General features: G+C 42.9%; 2 long non-coding RNA genes across 2 annotated transcripts; one reads left to right on the top strand and one right to left on the bottom strand.

Annotated features, from left to right (window-relative positions):
- Positions 1-4,458: 4,458 nt before the first annotated feature.
- LOC309349072 lies at positions 4,459-10,184 on the bottom strand. Its single transcript, XR_014159666.1, has 3 exons — positions 9,336-10,184; positions 8,852-8,899; positions 4,459-5,240 (listed from the first exon to the last, which is right to left on the bottom strand). It is a non-coding gene; the product is annotated as an uncharacterized lncRNA (long non-coding RNA).
- On the top strand, positions 5,238-6,891 carry LOC309349123. Its single transcript, XR_014159735.1, has 2 exons — positions 5,238-6,246; positions 6,284-6,891. It is a non-coding gene; the product is annotated as an uncharacterized lncRNA (long non-coding RNA).
- Positions 10,185-10,206: the final 22 nt, after the last annotated feature.

The following is a 10,206-nucleotide window of genomic DNA, read 5'->3' as shown; positions in this document are numbered from 1 at the left end:
CACTTCCACCCAGCTTGAGGATGGGGCCAGGATAACACTGAGCTTTTCTGCATAGAGATTTAGTACTGCAGTCAGGTGTTAACTAGCCCATGCTGTCTGCTCAGTGGCCAATTTCTTAAAAGAAAAGTGTCATACATAGCACCACAATGGAAATCTCAGAGGTAGATTAGAAACCGCCTTACACTGAGCCAGTCCTTTGGTCCACTTTAGCTCTGTATTGTCTGTAATGACTGATAGTGTCTCTCCAGGATTTCAGACAAGGAGTCTTTCGCAGCCCTTCCTGGAGATGCTGGGGACTGAAGCGGGGAAGGGATATGGCTCACTGGTAGGGTTGAAAGGATCTCTCAGTTTTAGTTCTCTCAGTTTCTCATTTTCCCAGTTTTAAATTCAGTTCACATTTCTCAGCAATATATATTCTTTTTAAATTCACGTGAAAATTCAATAGCATTTCATTGTGAATCTCTCTAATAAACATATTCTGGTATGCAATTTTGACTGATGTGCATGTTTTTGCAAGCAACTCCGCCCCAAAAATGCATTTTGTATGTTATTTTTATGAATATATTTATTTTATTTCATGCCTTCCCCAAATGTATGCATTATTGTAAATATTGAGTGAGTGGAGAACTGCACCACAAAATTGGATATGTGCAGGACCGCTTCCTGTCATTTGACCACTTAAAGGGCTTGAGACCACCTCCTTTCACATGAAGCTGCACAACTCACCAAGCTCCTTTCTCCAAGATCCCTGCCACCAGATGTAAGGCAGGCAGTGACCAAACAAAGCTTTCTTAGTCATGGTGCTTTGTATCTGAAGCAACCTCCTTGGAGAGGCTTCGTTGGCGTCAACACCAGCAACATTCTGGCACCAAGCGAAAGCTTTTTATTTGCTTAGACATCCTGCCTATTTATTAGCTGGATTTCATGCCTTCTTTTGAGTATTATTATCTTGTTATGGCCTGTTACTTTTGTATTTTACTGTTTGTGTTGTACCGTATTTTTCGCCCTATAGGACGCACTTTTTCCCCTCCAAAAATGAAGGGGAAATGTGTGTGTGTCCTATGGGGCGAATGCAGGCTTTCGCTGAAGCCTGGAGAGCGAGAGGGGTCGGTGCGCACCGACCCCCTCACTCTCCAGGCTTCAGGAGAGCCGCAGCGCCAGCCCCACAAGGTCGGGGGACAGCGGGGAGGTGGAACGCCGCCATCCCGTTGTCTCCCGATGTGGTTTGGAGGCTGATGGCGGGGAGACGCATGCTTCTCCCCACCGCCAGCCCCGCTAGCTCCGGGGACAGCAGGGAGGCGCAGCTCGTCTTCCCGCTGTCCCCGGACCTGGTCTGCAGGCGGGTGGCGGGGAGAAGAGCGCTTCTCCCCGCTGCCAGCCCCGCAAGCTCCGGGGACAGCTGGGAGGCGCAGCGTGTCTTCCCGCTGTCCCCAGACCTGGTCTGCAGGCGGGCAGAGGGGAGAAGAGCGCTTCTCCCCGCTGCCGGCCCCACAAGCACCTGGGGGGGAAATAATTTTTTTTTCTTTATTTCCCCCCCAAAAAACTTGGTGCGTCCTATGGGCTGGTGCGTCCTATGGGGCGAAAAATACGGTATTTTATGGTAACAGGTTTTAGTGTTTGTAAGCATACTCCTCCCTCAGTGCCTCGTGCTGAAGGGCAGATTATAAATTAATCAAATACAATGTACAAAGATAATAAACTTACTAAATGCAGGCCTACATACATTGTGGAAAGCAGAGAGAAGGGTGTTGTAACCAAGATGGGTATGGGCCAGTATTTTAACCAAAAGGGATAGAAAGCAAGGCCTGTATTTTTGCAAAACTGTGCAAGGTGAAGCAGTGTGCCATATCACAGGGCGTAAGAAGTGAAGGATTATAAGGAAGCAGAATAACTGAAGTTGATAAAGTTATACATGGTTGTGCCTTTTTTTAAAAAAAAAAAAAACTTTTCTTTTCAGTTACATTTAATAATGTGTTGCCTCTTCTAATGCTACTTTAGAAGACTGCCAACAATAATTTCAGTTATTAAAAAATGGCATTTCATACTCTCAGCTGTAAACATTAATATCAGCTGATTTCCTGATATTAACTACATCTTTTCTCAGCACTTTCTCATTTCACTGGGTTTTGCCCTTTCCCCCCATCTCTCTTTCTCACACACACACGTGTGTGTGTGTGTGTGTGTGTGTTTCAGAAATCAGTCCAGCCTTGGAAAACTCTCTGTAGAGTCCATCCTCACTGAATTCTTCTCATTACCGTGCGCGGGTGATCAGGATCTAACTCAGGCACACAGAGGAATTGCACTAATCGGGGGTCATGCTTGTCTTCTTCCAGCCCCAATCCAGGGAGTACAAGGCCTCCCCAGAATCATTAGGTGGTGAACACCAGAGGCACCTCCCACCTGATCTAGTAATTGCTGTGATACATCCCACACAGGCACTGGCGGAGGAAGAGGAGTGGGGGGGGAGCGCACCACCCCCGGCAGCGTGATCCCGGTGGGGTGCCATCGCGGCTGCTCCCCCCGGCAGCGCACCACACCTCCAGGACGCGCGCCTGCCCCCACCTGCTCTCCGCCCCGCCCCCCATGGCAGAGCTTCATGCTCTGCCACTGCACACAGGATCCCCTTCCTCCATTACAGGAGAAGCAATTTTTTGTTCTTATTGTGATAAGTTCCTTCTCTGTAGGGAGGAAGGAGATCCAGCTGCCAAGTGACTATTGCAGGGGAGAGGTCATTGGACACAGAGAGCTGAAGGTCGTCCGGGGCCTTGGGTCATCCACCAACCCACACACCAATGTTCAGGGGCCTCCACTTTTCCCTTCCCACCTTCTCCTTTCTCTTACTCCAGCCCATACCAGGATTTTTCTTCTTTTCTTACAGGGGCCATTAGGACCTCTTAGGACCGGGCCAGAGTGGTATGTCCCACTGTGGGACCACTGAGTTCTTTTTTCCTAACAAGTTGTGTTCTGTTTCATTCCTGCTTTTAAGTTGTTTATTTTTTATTTATTTATTGCTGCCTAGTTATTTGCTTAAGCACAAATTGAACTGGCAGGGGACACCTCTTGAACGTCTGACTTCCTGCCAGTGGAGAGGTGGGTGGTGACAAACCACACAGGATCCCCTTCCTCAAACTTTGCTTCTGCTCAGGCTCAGCTTTTGTCTTGCCAAAACAATGCCAAATAGCTTGTTCTCTGTGCAGGCAAGTGGCTCAGCAATTGTCTCATTAAGTAATTTTTGTAATTGTTTCCCCTTCAGCACATCTGAAAAGGTCCTGACACCAATTACTAACAAGTGTGTCATTATTCTCGCACATCCCTAGAATCATTAGGAACCTTGATCCAAAGGTTTATGACATAACATTGCAAGTGCAATACATTGCATTCAAGTGTTAAGTGGTGCACATTAGGACAAAAAAATACTAATTTCACATATACTCTCAAGGGGTCTGAAGTGGCAGTAATGGACCAGGAACGAGACCTTTGAGTCATACAGGGTAGATTGAGGAAGATGTTGACCCAGTGTGCAGCAGCTGTGAGGAAGGCAGCTCCCACGCTAGGGATAATTAGGAAAGAGATTGAAAATAAAACTGTCAGCATCACAATGTCATTGTACAAATCTATGGTGAGGCCACACTCGGAATAGAGTTCTGGTTACATCACCTCAAAAAAATCATTGTAGAGCTGGAAAAGGTTCAGAAAAGGGCAAGCAAAATTATCAAGAGCTTGGAGTAACTCCCCAGTAAAGAAAGGGTACAGCATCTGGAGTTGTTGTTTTTTTAGTTTACAGCAGGGTTTCCCAAACTTGGGTCTCCAGCTGTTTTTGGACTACAACTCCCATCATCCCTAGCTAGCAGCACTAGTGGTCAGGGATGATGGGAATTGTAGTCCAAAACCAGCTGGTTTAGAGAAACGTTGAGGGGTTACTGATAGAAGTGTAATAATATGATGTGTAGTGTGGATTAAGTTTTCCTCCCTCTCTCATTATATTAGAACTCGGGGCCATTCAATGAAGTTGAACATTGGATGAATCGGAACAGGCAAAGAAAGTACTTCTTTACACAGTGCGTAGTTGAACTATGGAATTCTATCCTGCAAGATGTAGTGATGGCCACCAGTTTGGAAGGCTTAGCAGGCATGGCCAAACTTGGCCCTCCAGCTGTTTTGGGACTACAACTCCCATCATCCCTAGCTAACAAGACCAGTGGTCAGGGATGATGGGAATTGTAGTCCCAAAACAGCTGGAGGGCCAAGTTTGGCCATGCCTGGCTTAGAGGATCAAACAGATTCATGGCTATGTTCTACCTCCACCATTTGAGGCAGAATGCCTCCGAATGCCAGGAATCACAAGTAGAAAGGGTGCTGTTATATACTGAGAGGGGCTTGCTGTCCCTTGCCCCTTTCCACCTTCTTGTATAGATATTTGCTTGTCTGCATGGCTCCTTGCTATTTTGTGCTCCACAAAGGAGTAGGATTCTTTATTTATTAAAATATGTATGTGTCATCTATTATGAAAACAGCTCAAGGTTTAGAATAAAATCCATTAAAAATACAACAGCAACTATAATATTAATCCAGCAGCATGAACAGACAGTACAAATAAACAGTTATGACAAATGGCTGACATAAGTAGCTAGCAAAGGCCTTGGTAAACAGCTATGTTTTCAGTATTTGCTGAAACAGCATTAATGGCAGCAATGGTGCTACTAACTGGAAAGAGTACAGATACATATGCAACCTATTACAGGTGGCTCTTGTGTATTGGCATAGAAAATGTACTTACTTAGCTAACACCATTAGGCAGGGGCATTTTATTTAATTTAGTTAACCATTTAAATATGCACAGTAGGCTTAGAAGCTGTTCTAATAACAGCAGTTGACTTTCTCTATAGCAACCCGAAAGGGGTTATAGTGTACTGCAAATGCCTACAATATTTTTAAAAAGATAAATTCAAATGGGAGAAGCACATGTAAAGATTCAAGCTGCTGCACACCATCTGATGTTGAAGGGTCTATTTAGGTTTGTTTCATTGCCCCACCTAGTGGTTAACACGTACAATTCAACAGCCGTTCTATATAACAAAATGTCAAAACATGTCTAACAGTTTCTCACTGAATGTAAAGATAAAACCTATTATAAGTGTAGTAAGAAACCAGAATGACACAAATCTGTCTGGAATTACAGAAATTTTGAGTTGTTATTTTTCTTTCTTTTTTGATTTCAGTCTGTCATTCTGCTCATGGAGCTTTTCCATAGAAGCACATGAAAAGTAAAATAAAAAATAAAAAATGAAATCAGACATTGCTGTGTTCATAAGTAGGGAAAGAATTCAAGCCCAGGCTTAATGCATTATTTAATCAGGCATACTCTATAAAACTTTCCAGGGATGCTGGCCAATTGTTAGCAACTTTTGACCCTTATTTTGGCTTCATTGGATCTTGGCACTCTGGCAACAAGCAAACCAATGGGACTCTGATTTCAGAGGAGCTCAGCCACTCCTGAAAGGTGATTTAAAATATCCAGAAGTCAAACAACAAACTTCTTAAAGTATAGTTCAAGGGGGATGTAGATAGAACCACAAAGTAAGGGGAGCATACAGCCTACAGCTGTATGTGGGTGCAGAATCGCCCTCCCCATTTACTTCATGGAGGTCAATGATTGGAAGCTGGAGACATGGTCCCACTGCCTCTTCCATGCACTGGCTGTGAAGACTCCTTGTGATTTCTGGGTATTACTCAGCATGGGAGTGGAAACAGGAGGGACGAGAGATCAGAGCATGTCATCATGAACAGCACCCATGCCCACAACTCCTGCACTCTCATTCTTTAGTCCAGTTCTCTGAAAATCTGGCAGGGGATGTGATTCAAATTCTGCTGAGAAGTGTCGCTGGGTCAAAATAGGTGTATCATATCTGCTGGACCTCCAAATAAAAGTCATGCAATCAATGATATCAAAGAGGCCAGACACCAGGGAAGCATTGCTATAGGGTTGGAGAGGTAGTCTGGATAATATCTGTGGGTCTCTTCCAAACCTGTGATTCTGTATCTGTGAGGTTAGAATCTACAAAAAGAAACCTGATTGCTGAACCAATCAAACCAGTTCCATAGCTGACCCTGGTAAGTGCCTCTGTTAGCATCCTAATGAGCCATGTAGTGATGGAGACAACTGAGGCATGATGCATTCTCTCCACCCTGTCACCTGGCTGGAAGTGACATCATCTTGAAGTTAGGACAATTGCAGAGCTCGTCCGTGTATGATTGATGCTGGAAGCAACAGAGGCACAGAGAGGTTTGACTTCCTCTCTGTGTTGAATCCAAAGCTATGGAAACTAATGAGGAGGCACAACCTGTTTTAGTCCCAAAGGCCAAATAGAAAGGCCCAGGAGGCTGCATTTGGCCTCCAGGCCTGAGGTTCTGCATCCCTGACCTCCAGCCTCTAGCTTTTAAAACAAATATATACCTCTTGCTATTCTGGGAACTGCCCCCAAAGTATGCAAGCAAACAAAATGCAGCCACACTGGTTTTTGTGGTCAGATAGCTGTTACAAGGTTGTGTACTGTTACAATGGCAACTCCTCTCACCGCTTTGTGTTGGTAACACTGGCATAGAATGTATCCTATTTTGCACCTGTTTTCAATTAGAAATATAAATCTCTACCCTAGTGTAGCAATGTTTGACTTATCTCCAGTCAATTAGACATAGCTGAGTTTAAAGTTCCATTAGGTGTTGCCTTTTTTACATACTTGGGCCTTCTAGAGGTGTTAGGTTCAGGTCCCGATGGTCTTATAAAATGCCCAAGCAATCCCCACCCCCTTTTTAACAAATAAGAAACTGGTTTCATTGACTTTTTCTCATTTTGATATGTTAAATTTATCTATAAATCCATGGGAAATGCAACATTTGCTCGCATTTTATTTCTCTTCTGTGCAATATAAAAGGAACTAATAAGCCAGGTTGTGTTTTTTTTGTTGCTTTGACAACAGATTTAACTGATTTAATGAAAAACAAAAGTTAAGGGAGAAAAAAGACTTATAATGGCTTCTATTTTTGGCAATTTTGTTATTGTAATTTATGAAACCAGGAACTGAAGGTTTGCAAAGTGAGAACCCTGCAGAAGACAAATCAAACAGTGCATAGATCAGCAAATTTTAAGAAACATTCAAAGGTCAAACATATAAGCAAGAAGCAAGTTAGTAAAAGAAAATGTATTGGGCTCTGGATGCTAACACACACGTGCACACCCAGCAGGAGAGTGGAAAGAAGAGAGGTCCATTTATCTGGGTAGACAGTGAAAGGTGTTCCTTAACATCTGCTGCCTTCTTGTCCTCTGCCTATGGTACGTTTGCAGGAGAGTTTGGCTCCTAGAGAGGTCAGCCAGTTTGACTCAGCAGTTTGTCAGCAGACACCTCTGCCTGATGTCATCATCAGGTTTCTGGTGACAAGGACTTAAAAGGAATCCTGTTTGGCGGGATGGACCCACCAGTGGCAGGGTCACCACCAATAGCTTGTAGTCCTCCTATATTCATTCTTGTCACTGGAGGTCCAGGTAACTGACTAGATTATCCTCAGGGTCCCTTCCAACTCTACAATTATATTAATTGTGTATTGTCCCTGTACTCAGGAACACCCCTTCCCTTTGTCATACACAAAACATCATCCATTAGTTGCTTCAGAGATGTATATACATCTTTTTTCAGGCTTTCACTGACCCTTAAGATTTGAGCCTGTTATTTCTAGTTTTCTGTCTTTATATCTGTTTATATAATACTGTTGTGAGTTTGGGGGTTTAGCCTGCATGATACCCAAGTCCCTTGTAATTCCTGGAATCCTGGATCCAGCAAGGGTTAAAATCTAATGGATTTGTTCCACTGTTGAATGGGTCAGGCAAGTCCCTTTGTGAGAGAATGGCCATAGCTACCATCTAAGTATGTTCCTTATTATAACAAAGTGGGTTGCTGTATGCCAGAGAGCAAATGGGTGGTAGAGAGAAAGACAAAAGCCAGTGTGTGAGACAGCTGAGCTAGAAGCAGGTAGAAGCTAGAGAGTGAGAGCTAGAAATTAATGAGACTAGGTAAGCAAGACAGGAAAGGTAGAGTGTTAAATATAGATATACTTTGTAGAGAAAAGCAGACATACAGAATGACCGGTAATCTCAGGGTGGTCTATTTCTGCAAAAATGTTTTACTTTTACAAACACTTTGCTCATCGTTTCATAAACAGTTGCAAAAATACTGTACACAGACTGCTGTTTTGTCCACAGCTTGACCACAAGATGTAAAAGCATGGTGTGATTGTTGGTAATTCTGTATTTGCATTTCTGTACCCAGCATCCCTATTTTTGACATCTTTCTTACCTTTCCTCTTCCATTAACCTTAGTTGAACCTTTAAGTGCCAATGCTTTGGACAAAATCCCCATCTATGTAGACTTCTTGTACTGTTTGTTTCTGCTTTACTGAGCCAGGATTCTAGAGTGTCACCCGTTGTGTAACTGAGAATCTAGTATGCTGTGTCTCCTCTCCACAGAGGTGGTTGTCATCAATGAACCTGTTGTATTTCACACAGTGTATCAAATTTGCCGTCCTATTCTCTCATCTTTTCACCTCTTGGCTGAAGGGGTATGCTTTTGTGTTTGTGGCGTGGCTTTTCAAGCTCATGCCTCCAGTCACACATACACAAATGCATAGCTTTTAGTGCACATAAATATTTTCAGTATTCACGATATGGCCAATTTTATGCACACAAGTTCCAGAATATTGACTGTGGGGCAACTGGGCTATGTGGCTAATCCTACAAAGAAAAGCAATCATGAATATCAAGACAGCCAGATGGTAAATTTCTGGTTGTGGCACATTTTACCTTGAATTGCAGAATTATGCAGAGGGAGGGTGTGGAATCCTGTGTTTCCTATGAAAGGACACAAACCGGTTTTTGACAAGACAGCAGTGTCATGATTTTTGTCAGTATTCATCAGTCTGTCCTTGCTTAGTCTTGTGCCAAAGAAGCAGCTAGAAATTTATTTGAAGTAGAAATAAGATATTCTCTCCCCTTTATGCTGTTTTCACTGGTGGTATATTTTTCTGATGGGAAAGTGGTTTAACATACATTTACTCCCACCTGCAACATGAAGTGGCACAGTTCAGAAAGACCTTTACTGTGTGAATGTGCTGAATGTATAAACTGAGATTTAGATGTACACCACTTTTGAAGGAATGATTTGTGCTTTTGAAATCCTTATATTATGACTGTGTTTCATTCAGCAGCTGATGTTGTGACCTTTTTTGTCCTAGTTCGTGCTAGAATTGTCACAACATTATTTTTAAAAGGAAATCATGGAACTTACTTTATTTGCTTCATGGAATCTATAGCATTGCATAACTTTAGCATTGCAATGGTTCCATGGTGTTATCTGAAATAAAGGACAGTCCCTTTTAACATTATAAAATAACTTCTACGGATTAACTTCTCCCACTCGTAGTAAAACAGATTAGAACCTCACATTGATATCACTACTTAGGGTGTGTGGACAGGGCAGCACTGAGTAAACAGTGCCTTTGCTGTTCCTGCAGCTGTTCTCCTTTCCTATTGATTGAATCCTTATCATTCCAGAACTCCTACCCTAAGCTTCTCTTGGTACTTGGATGAAAAATCAACCAACTCAAACACTTTGAAATAAGCTGTGAAACAACCTGGGAATCCACACAGTTGCTGAAGTACCAGCAATTATGTGTAGTAGTAGTAGTAGTAGTAATAATTTATTATCGACTTATTTGACAATGAAATCATCTCCTGGAGTGCTCTTTGCAAATCCTCTGCATGCCAGTTTACTCAGAGAGAATCCCACCAAATTAACCAAGCAGCAGCAGAAGCAGATTACATTAGCATGCATGACTAAGGGTTAAACTGTCACTTTTATTTTGAAAAGCTCCAAAGTTCCTTCATGATGATTAAGCAACATGCCACAAAAATAGTGAGCATGTATTTGAATCCACAAGGCATCGGACTAGACCTTGAGCCAAACAGAAGAGGTGCGTGAGGGAAAATTAAGCTGTGCGCTATTAATCCAAAACCTTACTCTTGGTTATATAGTCTTAGAAAGGGTGTGACTATGGGAATAGTGTGCCTTCACCACTGTTCCTAATACCCAGCATTAAAGGTGAGAACCGCCACATTCTGGGTCCAAGGGCAATTCCATCTGTAGAACATTTTTTATG

The sequence above is a fragment of the Podarcis erhardii genome (assembly GCF_964252035.2).
Source record: "Podarcis erhardii genome assembly, chromosome: 8".
In the NCBI taxonomy this organism is placed as follows: Eukaryota; Metazoa; Chordata; class Lepidosauria; order Squamata; family Lacertidae; genus Podarcis; species Podarcis erhardii.
This window is presented reverse-complemented; position numbering and strand designations above follow the sequence as displayed.